This window comes from Lactuca sativa, chromosome 2, assembly GCF_002870075.4.
Source record: "Lactuca sativa cultivar Salinas chromosome 2, Lsat_Salinas_v11, whole genome shotgun sequence".
Classification (NCBI taxonomy): Eukaryota; Viridiplantae; Streptophyta; class Magnoliopsida; order Asterales; family Asteraceae; genus Lactuca; species Lactuca sativa.
Genome location: NC_056624.2, coordinates 179,909,844 through 179,929,788, shown reverse-complemented (window position 1 = coordinate 179,929,788; position 19,945 = coordinate 179,909,844). Strand labels below are relative to the sequence as shown.

The following is a 19,945-nucleotide window of genomic DNA, read 5'->3' as shown; positions in this document are numbered from 1 at the left end:
TTTGGATGTAGTAACCAGACCTTTGAACTGGTGAAGCTACTCCCCAGATGTACCTTTTGGTATTTTTGTATTTTGGGTTCACCATTCCCGGGCAAAGGTTTGCGAGGTCATTAAATCGAGAGGTGTAAGCAGTCACCTCTGATCCTCTCATGCTAAGGTTCCAAATTATAGAGAGTGATCGATTCCAAAAATCCTACAAATTTCCAAATTATAAAGAGAGAATTGAAATGCTACCGATTTCAAATGATAGAGAGAGAAGTTTAGAGACTATTGAATGATCAGTTGGGAACTTTAGGTTTATTTGCTACGATGGTAGTGAATCTATTGGTTCTTTGTTCTACTTTGGGTTTAGACGAACTAGGAAAATCTGAACATTTTTCCAGATTTTTAAGTATTTAAAATGTAGATATTGTTTTGGGGTTGATATAAGGTTTCTAAGGTACTAGGTTTCTGCAGCAAATCTTGAGAACATCCTTCAATCTCTAAAACTTTCAACCATTGTAGTATGTTAAACTCCTTGCTCAAGGTTGGTTGTGCACTGGGCTGATCATAAATAACATAGGCATACGTTCCAGGTTTATTTATGGTATGACTTATGTACGGTACTAACCTTAGTTGAGGCGTTTGACCTAAAGGGTTGAGTTGGTAGTTTTAGTTGGAGGCATGTTTGAATACAAGGTTTTTTATAGATAATAATAGTACATGAATTGCCTTAATAGATAGGCATATAACACACAATAAGTAAACTAGGTCACCTATAATCCAATCCATCTTTAATGTCAGTTTAGTGATTTCCTGAGAATACATGTAATTTTGAGGGTCAATACAAGGCTGGTGAGAGTTACATGTTTTCTACTAACAACAAGTTTACTTTTAAAAAGTCTAAAAAGTATTTTCTTTGTATGTATAACACTAGTTAAAATAGTGTTTGGAATGATTCTTTAAAAGCCAAAATGTATTTTTGTATAAGTAAATCCATACTTTAAACTGTGTTTGTAATGAATCTTTGAAAGCCAATATGTATCTATTGTATAAGCAAATCTATACTTAAAACTATGTTTGTAATGAATCTTTGAATATCTTTGAAAACCCAACTCTTTGTTACATAAATAATTCCATACATAAAATAGTTTTGAAAGCAACCAAGTCCATGGTTTGTAGTGTGTGTGTGTGTGTGTGTGAGAGTGAGAGAGAGATTCTAGTTAATGTTTATAGTGAGTCCTATAACTAAGCTATGTGACTAAATGTACCCCCTACAACGCATCATTGGACGTTTTGGTACCAATTATAGACACTTATTACCCGTTGCGATTGATCGGTCGAGGTTGTAGCTAGCAACCGCAAGTGGGGATGTCAACCTCGTATAGATCCATACATATGTATCTCGTTCCAAAGATTAACGGTTATAATAGTGCGGGTATGCTAAGTGTTTAATGAATATAGTCTCACTAAAACGCCCTTAATCAAAGTATGTGAATAGCTCTCAGTCATGTCAGCTCAGGTTGGACCCTTCGGTCATGTGTCTCAGTGAAGACCCTCCAGTCTCATAACTCGGTTTGGACCCTCCGGTCCTAATTCAGTAAAGCACATAACAATATAGCATATACCATAAAGACAAATGCAATATATCACATAACTCAATATAAACACATAGGAACCTCCATTCAATAACTCAAATAAGATCCTCCGGTCACATAGTATTACCGCTCAGGTAGGTATAGTGAGTAGACCCACCTCGTAAGTAAGCAAGTAGATCTAGTACCCCACGAACAGTCTAGACTCCGCCTAGATAATATAATTATCTCTAATAAGCAATTTGTAATAACCACTCTGAGATGTTAAGCTAGCTTCTCCACTAAATCTCAAAAAGGGTGAAAATACCATTTTACCCCTCCATGGTCTCCAAGGTCCACATTTGACCAAACCCTAAAAGTCAATGTAAGTCAACGCTCAAGTCAACACTCCATGTTGAGTAAACTCGTCGAGTTCCTGTTGGATTAGTGTCTAAGTCCATAACTATTTTGGTATGTACTTGACCCGATTATGAGCATGGTCCTTTTGGGTTGCCTTCACCATTGCAATATGTAGGATGAATTAAGGAGATAGAGGTTTAAATATGATTTATTAATATATTATGAGAATAATATATTAAAGGAGAAATCATATTGTTTAATTAATATTAGTCAAGAATTAATTGTTAATTAATTTTGTGGCTAAAAGAGATTAATTAAACTTAGGGGACTGGACTGCAATTATTTGATAATTGAGTTATTGGGCTAAGGAAAACTAAAGGAATAATGGGTGAACGAAATTATGATGGAAGCCCATCATATTTTCGTCCATGGCCTTATCCAGAAGGTTCCATGGGCTGCTTAGAGTTTAAGCTGTCCATTAGGGTTTTGAGTAAAACCCTAGCAGCCCACACAAGTATATAAAGGACCCTTTAGGCTCCAAAAACATAGACAACTGATTCTCTAGGGTTTCCAGCCGTTTTTGGTGCCTCCCCTCTCTTCTCGTCTTCATCCAAGTTGTATATGGTGTTTGTGACTCCATTAGAGGTGCAGCACTTGAGGCACTAAGCTTTCTAAGGCCAATCCAAGCAAGGAATTGATTGTTATTGCTATATAACAATCAAAGGTAATTCTATAAACCCTAATTCAGTTTGTAATTTGTTAGATCTAAGTTTATTAGTCTTGGATTCAAAGCATGTACAATAGAGAAACCTAGATCCAAGCATTAGGGTTTGTATGAGCACATAGGATTGTTCTTATGCATAAAACCCATAAGTGGTATCAGAGCCTTGATTGGTTTCAGTTGTATGTGATGCTTAACTGCTTTATTTGCTGAAAAATCGATTTTTGGCCTCTGCCCGACCTGACTCGGCGAGTCAGTGGATGAACTCGGCGAGTCTGTCCCTGACTCGGCGAGTCCAGTCCCTGACTCGGCGAGTCCAGGGGTCAGACAGAGGGAATTTCGGGTTTTTGCTGCTGTTTTGACTTGGATTTGATAGCTAATTCGTTTTTTGAAGTTAAAATCCGATTTTTATCTTAAATTAGTGATTATCCTTGCCAAAACAATAGATAATTTCAAATCTTTTAAATAATAGTTTGTTTATATGATAAATATGAATTATTTCAAATTTTTGGTAATTATCTAATGACTAAAATAAGATTAGGTCAAATATAGATACTTATGAAATTAATTGTTTAATTTATGTTATTTTTTGTTTGATCCCTAATGTTTTGAAATGTTTCAAAACTTGCCCTCAAGTTTTGGAATTTAAAATTTGACTAAAAGTTTAATTTTGAAATGTTAAATTCTAAAACCCTAGTATTTTGAAAAGTTCAAATCACACCCTTATGGTTTTATTAATTAATTAAAGTGTATAATTAAAAGTGATTTAATAAACCCATAAAGTTTTGGTTTACATTTAATTAAATTAAAAGTATAATTTTACTAAATTAAACCACCTAGTATTTTAAAAGTGTAAAATACACTCTATACTATATATAACATTAAAAGTATAATATTATATATATGTATGAGTAAACAGTCAGTCTTACCGATAGTAAGCCTCATTCACGAAGCTGGTCTATAAGGGGTGTTAAAGGAAATTGCCTATAAAATGGCGATTGAATGGGTATCCACTCTTACCCACCGCACTCTTGACTAGTGGAGGGTCGTTAGCCGAACGGGTAGGATAGGACAGAATCTTCCATTATAAGTATAGTGAAGTACAAAGTAACTAAATGCTTTTTCAAATTCCCAAATCATAGTTACTTTAGGAAAAATGTGAAATTGTATGCTAACCCATGGAATTACACTTCGTACCCTTGTCAAACGTTAGTGGAGCGTGTGTGGTTAACCGGCACACTAATTTGGGGATGACATTGGTAGCGAAGGGTGACTCGATGTTTGTCATAGATCAATGGAGCGTGTGTGGCTAACCGGCACATTGATTAGATGATTGTAGCATTGGGTGCACCACGTGATTCGTATGGTTATTCACACCTTGTTTGTGATCCTCGGCATCCCAGTCACAAATAGTAGGGCATAATCGAGATTAAACATGTCATTGAAAAGTTCAATGAATCTCAAAAGATCTAGGAGTTTCAATTCATTTAAAACTTAATCTTCCTTTTTCGTTTTTCATGGTGGAAATTGGTAAATCGTCATTTACCTACCTTCAAATATTTTGCAACTAGATTACGGCATCCCTTTTCTAGGTTGTAGAATATTGTGTTGGATCCTAGCCTTAATAACTCATTTGGGTGTTTTATTAAGGACTCAATCAACTTAACTTGAATTTTCTCCCGTTTTGTAGATGTCTACATCTTACAATGGTCTTCCAAAATCCTTTGGAACAAGCTTTCCAAATAAAGATGATGTTCCGAGATACGATCAAGGAAATGAGAGTTATGCTTCACTTCCTCCACCTCCTCCAATTATTCTCCCTGACCCACAAGTTCAAAGGCTTGAAAAGTTCAAGCTCACTCAAGCCCTTTTGGCAAGTAAACACGAAGATGGGAAACCTGTGTGTGCGCACGTCTTAGAGATGAAGTCACACATTGATAGGTTAAACATGTTGGGTGTCGAGATTTCAAGTGAGTTGGCTGTTGACTGGGTTCTTCAGTCACTTCCTGAATCATATAGTGAGTTCGTTAGAGAATACTATATGATGGACCACGACGTGACCCTAATTGATCTCACCTATTGGCTTATAGCTGCTGAATCAGCAATGATTTGGCGTGCTGGTCGAGCAAATTTGTCTAGTGAATCAAACTACCAAACTTCGATGGAAACTGGCAACATTGGAAGTCCAGAAAGAACTAAGTCTGTGATCGTCCGATGTGCTGTGCCAAAGGAGTCCATTTGCTTTTATTGCCACGAGAAGGGGCATTGGAGACGAAGCTGCCCTAACTACCTGAGAGATCTAAGAGATGGGAGAGTCAAGACGTATGGCTCTGCTTTAGGTAAAATCCATTATCTAACTCTTTTGATTTCCTATTCTAGATTCTTAATACATGATGTGATAAGATTACATTTTGATGTTTTGTAGGATCGAAGAAAAGAGAGGAAGCTTGAGGGAAGAAGTGAGCTGAATCTAATCATGAAGAAATGGATTTCGATCGCATTACTTGATGAATGGATTCTTGAGCTACTACTTGGAGTTAGAATAGATTGTTAAGAAATATGTAATAACATAGTTTTTCAATTGAATTGCATTGAAAGGACAAATTTTTTCCGCAATAAAATGAATTTTGACTTTATCTTATTTATTCATCCTTGCAATGGCATGTATGAAAGAATTAATGTTTGAATGTTTCTATTATTAGCAATAATGGATTTGATTCTTAATTATGTTATTTGTGGAAATGTCAAAAGTTTACCAAATAGGGAGAGTTTCTCATCGCCCAAGTTTCAATTGGACAGAAACTTGGAATCATGCAATGTGCATTGTATGATGAATGAAAAACTTTCACATTTGGGAAACTTAGACTAATTCTTTGACAAAGTGTCAATTGAAGGACTAGGAGATCGAGTACACTAGGTCGTACGTTGATCAAGTCTACCACAAGAGTGAAAAAGATATTCGTCATGATTTACTAAAGTTTAGCAAAGATGGTTATACTTATAAGATTGAGTATAATTCTGAGTTAACTGAAATAGTTTCAATCAATAGCAGAACGATTAAGAAGAATCAAGAAGGCAGAAAGATAAAAGTTTCTCCATTCTAAGAAGAAGGGAGAGTACCTTTTATTGTGTTTTATGATGAAGTCTTAATGATTAAGAACCATATCTCAATTGATCCTCTAAGTGAGTCTTAGTGCATTTGCATGTCTAAGAAGAGGAATCAAGAATTGTAGAAATGGTTAAATCAAAGAGTCAATCATACTTCGTTCCAATATCAAGTCTTGGAGTCATACTCCAAGATTGTGACATTGAGTGACAAGTCTTAAGTAGGTTTATAACACTCATCAAATGAGGAATTTGGAAAAGTTTTCTTATTCTACACATTTGAAATTGGTAAGTTGTGATGTCTTGGATAAGACAAAGAACAACTAAGACCAATTTGTTAAGTGTTTTGTCTTGATAAATGCTTCACTAACTCTTGAATATTTGTTTGTCAAGAAATGTTTCTTGACAAGAGAATCTTATATGTCAAGGAGTCAGTGGGAGTCTTAATGGTCTTGAAAGGTTTCAAGAACAAATCAAGAATAAACCTTATCGATCATCACTAGCACACGACTTGAGGTTTACAACCTATCGTGCTGACATTATTTTGTTTCTGTGCCATTCCAATTGAGTTAATTGTGTATATGAGTTCTATGAGTTCTCATTTGAATGCATACTAGAGCTTTAGTCGATGGAAAGTACATTGATATGTAAGTACAAATTACTAAACTACTTGGAAGACATGGTGGGCATTCATGTTACCATAAGGCAAGAAATCAAGATTAAGAAAGTTCAGTCCATATGAATTTGGATTTGTCACAAACCTTGTTTTTGGCAAATTCACATGGATAGGAACTCATACACCATAAAATCTAAGTGTCATAAGATTTCCTCCTTCATGAAAATGACTGTGAGGAAATGCTTTCACTAAGAGAGATTTTAAGAGGATAGCGTTTGTGAAAATTGTATTCTCAAATTCGATTATGGTTACGGCATCCCTTTCCATAGTTCGAATTGTGAGATTTGGCAATTAGTTTGAACATTTGGAACTTAGTAACATAAGTTCTGAATTGTTTAAACACACATATGAGCTATCTAAGACAAAGGTGTATAAGGTTAAGAAGCCTAGATAGAGGCTTATTGAAGCATCTGGTATTAGAAATATGAATTTCAGAAATTCAATAGGCATTGTTTTCTGAAAGTTCATTTGTTTTCTGAATACATGTCAAAGCTAGTGGGAGCATAAGTGTTATGCTTATATGATAATAATCATCATGATAGTGGGAGCATAAGTGTTATGCTTGTATGATTATTATGGCGAGTATTGCAAGTTAGCAATATTAATTATAGAAAAACAAAGATTCAATTTGCAAAGTTGCATGGGTTGAAAAGTTGTTTTAATATAATTAAGGGAGAGAATATTATACTTCGTTTCAAAATCTAAAGCTTAGATTGAGAAATTTTAATATTTTCAGTCAAAGGATACATTGTGTGTTCTTAAAATTCGATTATGATTACGACATCCCTCTTCATAGTTCGAATTGTGAGAACATGACACATAGAATATTATGGCAAAAGATTGGTAAAGTATCATATCTTTATGCAAGACATTATGCATCGTGTCCCATACGCTTCGGGTATAGGATCGATTGCAAATGCTATAATATTTTACCGTTCTAAAATTTTCCAAATGTCTAGTGCATTAAGAGGGAAAAAGGACTAGAATTGGTTTTGACTAAAATAATTAAACAACTATCAAAGGACGATCCAAAGTTCATTGAGGATTGGTCGCTTGTGAGTAGTTGGAAGTATGGTATTGAATGGACCATATCGACATTATTATGAATAGATAAGATTCTATTAAGAATGAGTTATCATATGGCAAATGTGGAAATGTTTCCATATTGGGAGTTGCACATTAAGAATCTATGTCTAGATTAGAAACTTTTATGCAAGAAGGATGTTCAAAGGAATGTACTTTGAATGTGAGACTTCACGTCTATAGAATTGTCTTGTAACAATTCCCGATAGAGTACTTTGTAATTTCATTGGTCAAGTCTTGGTGACTTTTGTGGTGTGACTTTACGAAAGGATCGTTGCGTAAAATGTTAGAATCTAGCATATTCTAGTAGTGGCAAGAACCTTGTGTTCTTACACTAATGATAAGGATTGGGAATTGTGAAATGAGCATCATTGAAAAGGTTTTTCAATTAATCTATTTCACAAAGTAAGGACCATAGGAAACATAGTGTGCATGCTTTATGCATGGGACAGCTATTGTTGTAATTTAAGTAATAAGTTGATTTTATGAAACAGTAAACGATAATAATGAGTAATCAATATGGTGGTTAAATAGAAGTGTTTTATTTACTCTCATAAGTTTGAGGCCATATAGGATTAAGTATTATTGTTATGTTTCAAATTTCATGTTTTGACTTCCATAATAACTAGGTTATTCAGACATCCACAGTCGGTCATACGTTGGGAGTAGGTATGAATAAAGACTGTCATGAATCTGTCTGTAGATTGTCTGAAGTGTTTAGACATGGCACAAGTTTGCTGCAGAGTTCATGAGTGCTTTGATAAGATTAGAGTATTGGATTAAACCCACGCTCACTTGGATCACTTCATGGATTTATCACGAGTGATTAGTGAGACGATAATATTGTATATTCTTGAAACCGAGACGTGTGAGTTGTTATTTGTTGGTCGGTTACACATTGATAATAAGTAAACGCACCAGTAACTTGGTGTTATAAAACTTATTGTTGTGTGTGATTCAATCAATAAATGCAAGCGAGCATTTGAGTCAAAGTTTATCCATTCCTTTTACCCAAAGTGGGATAAAAGCGATATCATTAGGCCTCTCGATGATTTAGTGATGACACCTAAGCGCTTGGCCAAGCCGGGACTAAGTTGATGTGTTCAATTGTAGTCTGTTGTCAGTCGTCATAAATCGGAAGTCGGGAAACAGTATAGAGAGAATGATTGAAATTCATGTCTTTTGTCTATACAATATCTTGAGAATGGAGGAATATATAATCCCTTATCTAGAGGACACGCTATCTGATAAGATAAGAGTTGACAGCGGCTTTTGAAAGCTACAATTGCTGATCAGGTTCTGAAGTCATACAGAAAATAGTTATTAGACTTATCCAAGTGGGAGACTGTTGGATTAGTGTCTAAGTCCATAACTATTTTGGTATGTACTTGACCCGATTATGAGCATGGTCCTTTTGGGTTGCCTTCACCATTGCAATATGTAGGATGAATTAAGGAGATAGAGGTTTAAATATGATTTATTAATATATTATGAGAATAATATATTAAAGGAGAAATCATATTGTTTAATTAATATTAGTCAAGAATTAATTGTTAATTAATTTTGTGGCTAAAAGAGATTAATTAAACTTAGGGGACTGGACTGCAATTATTTGATAATTGAGTTATTGGGCTAAGGAAAACTAAAGGAATAAGGGGTGAACGAAATTATGATGGAAGCCCATCATATTTTCGTCCATGGCCTTATCCAGAAGGTTCCATGGGCTGCTTAGAGTTTAAGCTGTCCATTAGGGTTTTGAGTAAAACCCTAGCAGCCCACACAAGTATATAAAGGACCCTTTAGGCTCCAAAAACATAGACAACTGATTCTCTAGGGTTTCCAGCCGTTTTTGGTGCCTCCCCTCTCTTCTCGTCTTCATCCAAGTTGTATATGGTGTTTGTGACTCCATTAGAGGTGCAGCACTTGAGGCACTAAGCTTTCTAAGGCCAATCCAAGCAAGGAATTGATTGTTATTGCTATATAACAATCAAAGGTAATTCTATAAACCCTAATTCAGTTTGTAATTTGTTAGATCTAAGTTTATTAGTCTTGGATTCAAAGCATGTACAATAGAGAAACCTAGATCCAAGCATTAGGGTTTGTATGAGCACATAGGATTGTTCTTATGCATAAAACCCATAAGTGGTATCAGAGCCTTGATTGGTTTCAGTTGTATGTGATGCTTAACTGCTTTATTTGCTGAAAAATCGATTTTTGGCCTCTGCCCGACCTGACTCGGCGAGTCAGTGGATGAACTCGGCGAGTCTGTCCCTGACTCGGCGAGTCCAGGGGTCAGACAGAGGGAATTTCGGGTTTTTGCTGCTGTTTTGACTTGGATTTGATAGCTAATTCGTTTTTTGAAGTTAAAATCCGATTTTTATCTTAAATTAGTGATTATCCTTGCCAAAACAATAGATAATTTCAAATCTTTTAAATAATAGTTTGTTTATATGATAAATATGAATTATTTCAAATTTTTGGTAATTATCTAATGACTAAAATAAGATTAGGTCAAATATAGATACTTATGAAATTAATTGTTTAATTTATGTTATTTTTTGTTTGATCCCTAATGTTTTGAAATGTTTCAAAACTTGCCCTCAAGTTTTGGAATTTAAAATTTGACTAAAAGTTTAATTTTGAAATGTTAAATTCTAAAACCCTAGTATTTTGAAAAGTTCAAATCACACCCTTATGGTTTTATTAATTAATTAAAGTGTATAATTAAAAGTGATTTAATAAACCCATAAAGTTTTGGTTTACATTTAATTAAATTAAAAGTATAATTTTACTAAATTAAACCACCTAGTATTTTAAAAGTGTAAAATACACTCTATACTATATATAACATTAAAAGTATAATATTATATATATGTATGAGTAAACAGTCAGTCTTACCGATAGTAAGCCTCATTCACGAAGCTGGTCTATAAGGGGTGTTAAAGGAAATTGCCTATAAAATGGCGATTGAATGGGTATCCACTCTTACCCACCGCACTCTTGACTAGTGGAGGGTCGTTAGCCGAACGGGTAGGATAGGACAGAATCTTCCATTATAAGTATAGTGAAGTACAAAGTAACTAAATGCTTTTTCAAATTCCCAAATCATAGTTACTTTAGGAAAAATGTGAAATTGTATGCTAACCCATGGAATTACACTTCGTACCCTTGTCAAACGTTAGTGGAGCGTGTGTGGTTAACCGGCACACTAATTTGGGGATGACATTGGTAGCGAAGGGTGACTCGATGTTTGTCATAGATCAATGGAGCGTGTGTGGCTAACCGGCACATTGATTAGATGATTGTAGCATTGGGTGCACCACGTGATTCGTATGGTTATTCACACCTTGTTTGTGATCCTCGGCATCCCAGTCACAAATAGTAGGGCATAATCGAGATTAAACATGTCATTGAAAAGTTCAATGAATCTCAAAAGATCTAGGAGTTTCAATTCATTTAAAACTTAATCTTCCTTTTTCGTTTTTCATGGTGGAAATTGGTAAATCGTCATTTACCTACCTTCAAATATTTTGCAACTAGATTACGGCATCCCTTTTCTAGGTTGTAGAATATTGTGTTGGATCCTAGCCTTAATAACTCATTTGGGTGTTTTATTAAGGACTCAATCAACTTAACTTGAATTTTCTCCCGTTTTGTAGATGTCTACATCTTACAATGGTCTTCCAAAATCCTTTGGAACAAGCTTTCCAAATAAAGATGATGTTCCGAGATACGATCAAGGAAATGAGAGTTATGCTTCACTTCCTCCACCTCCTCCAATTATTCTCCCTGACCCACAAGTTCAAAGGCTTGAAAAGTTCAAGCTCACTCAAGCCCTTTTGGCAAGTAAACACGAAGATGGGAAACCTGTGTGTGCGCACGTCTTAGAGATGAAGTCACACATTGATAGGTTAAACATGTTGGGTGTCGAGATTTCAAGTGAGTTGGCTGTTGACTGGGTTCTTCAGTCACTTCCTGAATCATATAGTGAGTTCGTTAGAGAATACTATATGATGGACCACGACGTGACCCTAATTGATCTCACCTATTGGCTTATAGCTGCTGAATCAGCAATGATTTGGCGTGCTGGTCGAGCAAATTTGTCTAGTGAATCAAACTACCAAACTTCGATGGAAACTGGCAACATTGGAAGTCCAGAAAGAACTAAGTCTGTGATCGTCCGATGTGCTGTGCCAAAGGAGTCCATTTGCTTTTATTGCCACGAGAAGGGGCATTGGAGACGAAGCTGCCCTAACTACCTGAGAGATCTAAGAGATGGGAGAGTCAAGACGTATGGCTCTGCTTTAGGTAAAATCCATTATCTAACTCTTTTGATTTCCTATTCTAGATTCTTAATACATGATGTGATAAGATTACATTTTGATGTTTTGTAGGATCGAAGAAAAGAGAGGAAGCTTGAGGGAAGAAGTGAGCTGAATCTAATCATGAAGAAATGGATTTCGATCGCATTACTTGATGAATGGATTCTTGAGCTACTACTTGGAGTTAGAATAGATTGTTAAGAAATATGTAATAACATAGTTTTTCAATTGAATTGCATTGAAAGGACAAATTTTTTCCGCAATAAAATGAATTTTGACTTTATCTTATTTATTCATCCTTGCAATGGCATGTATGAAAGAATTAATGTTTGAATGTTTCTATTATTAGCAATAATGGATTTGATTCTTAATTATGTTATTTGTGGAAATGTCAAAAGTTTACCAAATAGGGAGAGTTTCTCATCGCCCAAGTTTCAATTGGACAGAAACTTGGAATCATGCAATGTGCATTGTATGATGAATGAAAAACTTTCACATTTGGGAAACTTAGACTAATTCTTTGACAAAGTGTCAATTGAAGGACTAGGAGATCGAGTACACTAGGTCGTACGTTGATCAAGTCTACCACAAGAGTGAAAAAGATATTCGTCATGATTTACTAAAGTTTAGCAAAGATGGTTATACTTATAAGATTGAGTATAATTCTGAGTTAACTGAAATAGTTTCAATCAATAGCAGAACGATTAAGAAGAATCAAGAAGGCAGAAAGATAAAAGTTTCTCCATTCTAAGAAGAAGGGAGAGTACCTTTTATTGTGTTTTATGATGAAGTCTTAATGATTAAGAACCATATCTCAATTGATCCTCTAAGTGAGTCTTAGTGCATTTGCATGTCTAAGAAGAGGAATCAAGAATTGTAGAAATGGTTAAATCAAAGAGTCAATCATACTTCGTTCCAATATCAAGTCTTGGAGTCATACTCCAAGATTGTGACATTGAGTGACAAGTCTTAAGTAGGTTTATAACACTCATCAAATGAGGAATTTGGAAAAGTTTTCTTATTCTACACATTTGAAATTGGTAAGTTGTGATGTCTTGGATAAGACAAAGAACAACTAAGACCAATTTGTTAAGTGTTTTGTCTTGATAAATGCTTCACTAACTCTTGAATATTTGTTTGTCAAGAAATGTTTCTTGACAAGAGAATCTTATATGTCAAGGAGTCAGTGGGAGTCTTAATGGTCTTGAAAGGTTTCAAGAACAAATCAAGAATAAACCTTATCGATCATCACTAGCACACGACTTGAGGTTTACAACCTATCGTGCTGACATTATTTTGTTTCTGTGCCATTCCAATTGAGTTAATTGTGTATATGAGTTCTATGAGTTCTCATTTGAATGCATACTAGAGCTTTAGTCGATGGAAAGTACATTGATATGTAAGTACAAATTACTAAACTACTTGGAAGACATGGTGGGCATTCATGTTACCATAAGGCAAGAAATCAAGATTAAGAAAGTTCAGTCCATATGAATTTGGATTTGTCACAAACCTTGTTTTTGGCAAATTCACATGGATAGGAACTCATACACCATAAAATCTAAGTGTCATAAGATTTCCTCCTTCATGAAAATGACTGTGAGGAAATGCTTTCACTAAGAGAGATTTTAAGAGGATAGCGTTTGTGAAAATTGTATTCTCAAATTCGATTATGGTTACGGCATCCCTTTCCATAGTTCGAATTGTGAGATTTGGCAATTAGTTTGAACATTTGGAACTTAGTAACATAAGTTCTGAATTGTTTAAACACACATATGAGCTATCTAAGACAAAGGTGTATAAGGTTAAGAAGCCTAGATAGAGGCTTATTGAAGCATCTGGTATTAGAAATATGAATTTCAGAAATTCAATAGGCATTGTTTTCTGAAAGTTCATTTGTTTTCTGAATACATGTCAAAGCTAGTGGGAGCATAAGTGTTATGCTTATATGATAATAATCATCATGATAGTGGGAGCATAAGTGTTATGCTTGTATGATTATTATGGCGAGTATTGCAAGTTAGCAATATTAATTATAGAAAAACAAAGATTCAATTTGCAAAGTTGCATGGGTTGAAAAGTTGTTTTAATATAATTAAGGGAGAGAATATTATACTTCGTTTCAAAATCTAAAGCTTAGATTGAGAAATTTTAATATTTTCAGTCAAAGGATACATTGTGTGTTCTTAAAATTCGATTATGATTACGGCATCCCTCTTCATAGTTCGAATTGTGAGAACATGACACATAGAATATTATGGCAAAAGATTGGTAAAGTATCATATCTTTATGCAAGACATTATGCATCGTGTCCCATACGCTTCGGGTATAGGATCGATTGCAAATGCTATAATATTTTACCGTTCTAAAATTTTCCAAATGTCTAGTGCATTAAGAGGGAAAAAGGACTAGAATTGGTTTTGACTAAAATAATTAAACAACTATCAAAGGACGATCCAAAGTTCATTGAGGATTGGTCGCTTGTGAGTAGTTGGAAGTATGGTATTGAATGGACCATATCGACATTATTATGAATAGATAAGATTCTATTAAGAATGAGTTATCATATGGCAAATGTGGAAATGTTTCCATATTGGGAGTTGCACATTAAGAATCTATGTCTAGATTAGAAACTTTTATGCAAGAAGGATGTTCAAAGGAATGTACTTTGAATGTGAGACTTCACGTCTATAGAATTGTCTTGTAACAATTCCCGATAGAGTACTTTGTAATTTCATTGGTCAAGTCTTGGTGACTTTTGTGGTGTGACTTTACGAAAGGATCGTTGCGTAAAATGTTAGAATCTAGCATATTCTAGTAGTGGCAAGAACCTTGTGTTCTTACACTAATGATAAGGATTGGGAATTGTGAAATGAGCATCATTGAAAAGGTTTTTCAATTAATCTATTTCACAAAGTAAGGACCATAGGAAACATAGTGTGCATGCTTTATGCATGGGACAGCTATTGTTGTAATTTAAGTAATAAGTTGATTTTATGAAACAGTAAACGATAATAATGAGTAATCAATATGGTGGTTAAATAGAAGTGTTTTATTTACTCTCATAAGTTTGAGGCCATATAGGATTAAGTATTATTGTTATGTTTCAAATTTCATGTTTTGACTTCCATAATAACTAGGTTATTCAGACATCCACAGTCGGTCATACGTTGGGAGTAGGTATGAATAAAGACTGTCATGAATCTGTCTGTAGATTGTCTGAAGTGTTTAGACATGGCACAAGTTTGCTGCAGAGTTCATGAGTGCTTTGATAAGATTAGAGTATTGGATTAAACCCACGCTCACTTGGATCACTTCATGGATTTATCACGAGTGATTAGTGAGACGATAATATTGTATATTCTTGAAACCGAGACGTGTGAGTTGTTATTTGTTGGTCGGTTACACATTGATAATAAGTAAACGCACCAGTAACTTGGTGTTATAAAACTTATTGTTGTGTGTGATTCAATCAATAAATGCAAGCGAGCATTTGAGTCAAAGTTTATCCATTCCTTTTACCCAAAGTGGGATAAAAGCGATATCATTAGGCCTCTCGATGATTTAGTGATGACACCTAAGCGCTTGGCCAAGCCGGGACTAAGTTGATGTGTTCAATTGTAGTCTGTTGTCAGTCGTCATAAATCGGAAGTCGGGAAACAGTATAGAGAGAATGATTGAAATTCATGTCTTTTGTCTATACAATATCTTGAGAATGGAGGAATATATAATCCCTTATCTAGAGGACACGCTATCTGATAAGATAAGAGTTGACAGCGGCTTTTGAAAGCTACAATTGCTGATCAGGTTCTGAAGTCATACGGAAAATAGTTATTAGACTTATCCAAGTGGGAGACTGTTGGATTAGTGTCTAAGTCCATAACTATTTTGGTATGTACTTGACCCGATTATGAGCATGGTCCTTTTGGGTTGCCTTCACCATTGCAATATGTAGGATGAATTAAGGAGATAGAGGTTTAAATATGATTTATTAATATATTATGAGAATAATATATTAAAGGAGAAATCATATTGTTTAATTAATATTAGTCAAGAATTAATTGTTAATTAATTTTGTGGCTAAAAGAGATTAATTAAACTTAGGGGACTGGACTGCAATTATTTGATAATTGAGTTATTGGGCTAAGGAAAACTAAAGGAATAAGGGGTGAACGAAATTATGATGGAAGCCCATCATATTTTCGTCCATGGCCTTATCCAGAAGGTTCCATGGGCTGCTTAGAGTTTAAGCTGTCCATTAGGGTTTTGAGTAAAACCCTAGCAGCCCACACAAGTATATAAAGGACCCCTTAGTCTCCAAAAACATAGACAACTGATTCTCTAGGGTTTCCAGCCGTTTTTGGTGCCTCCCCTCTCTTCTCGTCTTCATCCAAGTTGTATATGGTGTTTGTGACTCCATTAGAGGTGCAGCACTTGAGGCACTAAGCTTTCTAAGGCCAATCCAAGCAAGGAATTGATTGTTATTGCTATATAACAATCAAAGGTAATTCTATAAACCCTAATTCAGTTTGTAATTTGTTAGATCTAAGTTTATTAGTCTTGGATTCAAAGCATGTACAATAGAGAAACCTAGATCCAAGCATTAGGGTTTGTATGAGCACATAGGATTGTTCTTATGCATAAAACCCATAAGTTCCTTCATTTTCTCTGAAGTATCAGGAAAATACGACTTAACTCGTCAAGTTTTCTCATCAACTTGCTGAGTTGTAACGCGTCCAGTCTATCGGGGGAAAACCCTAGCTGACTCGTTGAGTTGGCTCATGCACTCATCGAGTCCCTCTAGACCAATCCTCATTCAGACGATTCTTAAGCATAAATAATGTCCCAAACTCTAGATCTAGGCTCCCAAGGCTGAAATACCATGTAAAGCTGCAAGCTTTACGTCCATGGATGGCATCTAGGGCTCGAAATGCCAAAACAAGCTCTAAATAGGGCTTAATGCATAAAAGCTTGCCACTAGCTTGATAAAGCTTGGACCTTTGGGCTCAAGGGACCTCATATTGTCTAGATCAGAAGTCTCAAATCCATGGCAAGCTCAAACAACTCAAGTACTTAAAGAAGGATGGTAAAAAGGCCCTAAACACCCTAGAAAAGAGATCAAACCAAATAATGATCAAGGTGGTAACTTTTTACCTTCAAACAGAAGCTAGGAATGAATGAACATCGGATCCAAGAGCTTCCTCTCGTCCCAAGCCTTTTGCTCCTCAGTATTCCTCCAAAAATGCACCAAGTATGAAATATTAGTCTCTCTTGCTCTCTCACACAAGGATATAGCTCGATTAGGGTTTCTCTCAAAGTGTTAAGATGATAACGGAGGCGGAAATGAAGGCTTAAGGTCCTTTAAATAGGACACATGCCCTAAAATTAGGGTTTCCTCACTCAGCTCCTACTCGTCGAGTTGGGGTCCTCCAACTCATCGACTAGACTCTAAAAATCACGCGGCCATTTAGTCCTCTAATCGGTGAGTTGGGGCATCCAACTCGTCGAGTTGCTCTGACATCATGAATGCAAATTAATTAAATTTTATACCTAGGAATCGGGATGTTACAGTAACAAACATATGTAGACGTATAAACTTTATATATTTAAACATATAAATATTCATGAATAGTAATAGCTTGAATCCTTGAAATTCGACAAAGTTTTACAATGTGCATGTTATAATATACAATGTCACATAAAAATCATATATTTTTGTATCATGTAGCATTTTTTGTGTGGATAAGTTATTTCAAGATAAAATAACCATAATAAGTATATGAAAAGTCCCCCCCCCCTCCCCGAAATAATTAGAAATTTTAAAAAGGGGCCGTAAGCACTCAACCTTGAAGCATGAGTTCAAGTTGTTCAGAGTTCGTTTATTTTTGGGAAGGTTTCGTATCGAATTTAAACTATTGGGGGGTTGTTGGGTAATTTAATTAACCAAAATAGGACTACTTTAGTTAAAATAAATCAAGGGAGGGACGGAAATGGTTTAAATTGAATTAATGTCTGAGAAATGGATTGATAATGTTAAGAAATCTCCATGGGAGGGGCTGTTTTGTTTAAAATACACCAAAGTTTTGGGGAAAGGACTCATTTTGATTAAAGCGTTCAACAGAGGGGTCTAATGTGTTCATTTTAAAAAGTCAAGATGATTTAGGGCTTTTTGTAATAATAAATCTCATGGAGGGACCGTTTTTGTTTAATGGCCCAAAGTTAAAAGAAATTAGGGCTTTTTGTGCCCGTTTCCTTTTGTTGATCGGGCAAAGGAAAGGAACGAGAACGAACGAAGGCAGGCGATCATGCGCCCCCGGTGCTGGCTCGATTCGGGGAAAGAGAAAATTGGAAACGGAAGGGGGTGGTCTCGGTGGTGGTAAGCGATCGAATTGAGGGATCTTTTCCGGTGTTTGGCCGAACCGAAGAAGGGGAAGAGACGAAAGCAGCGAGGCTCTCTCTTTCTTGTCCGACTGCGAGGTGCGAAGGAAGAAGGAGGCCGAAGGGAGTCCGGTATGGTGTCGCGAGCAACAGCAGCAACGAAGACGAGGTCTTCAGAGGTCGTTGATTCGATAGGGACAAAAGAGAGAATGCGAAGGGAGGAGATCAGAAGAAGGTTCTAGTGGAGGTAGGCAGCAGCGAGGGTCAATGGGAAAGTAAGGGAAAACGCGTCGGAGCTAGTATTCGTCGATGGTGGAACATGTGAGTGGACGGGGGCTGCTCCGGCAGCCTCCCTGTTGCTTCCGGTTCTTTTTTTTTTTTTTTTGGCTGAAATCAATGGGACTTTGGTGTGTGTTTGGGTTTGATTTTTGACAAGATAAAGAAGAAATAATCAGTGGGTGTTTGGCTGTGGTTTTGATGGGGAGAACGAAGAAGAAGACGGGTGAAGTAAAAGAGGCATCTGCCTCCTGTTGACTTTCTCGAAGACAGCCTCTCCTTGAGGCTGTTTTACTTCTTGATGGCAACAGCAAAAATCAAATGGAAGGAAGGTGTTTGGAGCTCGTTTATCTCGTCACTAGCAGGTGGAAAGAAGCTGGAATGAAAGGGGCAACAGCCTCCCTTTTGGGTTCTCGGTTTATGATTCCAAGAGGAGAATGGAGAGAGATGGAAGGCGATGGATGTTTTTTTTTTTATTGAGTGTGTTTTCTTTGATTGAGTTTACTAGTTAAACTAGATTATCACCAGATTATGACCCGCGTTAAACGCGGGGAAGACATAAATAAAATATAAATTTATATAGATATTACAAAATAATTATAAAAAAAGTAGGATTATTGGTAGTATTGAAATGTGTAGAAATTACACCAAAATAGGTAAATATATATATATATATATATATATATATATATATATATATATATATATATATATATATATATATATATATATATATATATATATATATATATATAGCGTTAAAGACCTCTTTATAGACAACATTTTTTGTTTTATTAGTTCAATGACCTTGTTTGTCACATATAAGTATCTTCAAATATTTTTTACTTGTGACACCGAAAACAATTATATATAGCCAACCATGCATGAAAATGGGTCTACACAAGTATAATCCAACATTTAACAATGTACTTTTAAAATACATTGTTATTTTATGGCTATATTACGAAATATAACTGTTTATTTCAAAAAATAGCAACTTATTTATGTTCTTTCAAAATGAACCACATAAAACCCCCCATAATATTTAATATAAAGAAACTATAACCAATAAATCTGCAACGAAGCTAATCATCTCCCTCCACTTCATCTCTAATATCAGATCTTTTTTTTCCTTAATCTAAGTTATTGTCACTATCACCGACAATGTTAAGATTCATTGATGACTTCTTTTTTATTTTAGGGATAATATGACAGAAATCATTTATCAGGTCCATCATTTATGTTTATATCTTCAATGTTTTTTGTTGATTTTGATATGCCTTCTTCGGTTTATCACCATCTTTTTTTTTTCAGGCTCCTTTTTTTATGAAATAACATTTTTGTTTGTGAAATTCTTTCTACGGTTTTGAGTATGTGCAGGTATGTTGATTTCTTTGAAGTAAAGAAAATAGGGTTTTTGTTCGATGTTGGTTCCTAGGTTTAGTTCTTATTTTTTGTGATTTCTCATAAT

The 19,945-nt window shown here is 35.3% G+C and overlaps 1 long non-coding RNA gene across 1 annotated transcript; it reads left to right on the top strand.

The window, feature by feature from the left end:
- Positions 1-17,990: 17,990 nt before the first annotated feature.
- On the top strand, positions 17,991-19,097 carry LOC122196770 (uncharacterized). Its single transcript, XR_006188824.1, has 2 exons — positions 17,991-18,519; positions 18,635-19,097. It is a non-coding gene; the product is annotated as an uncharacterized LOC122196770 (long non-coding RNA).
- Positions 19,098-19,945: the final 848 nt, after the last annotated feature.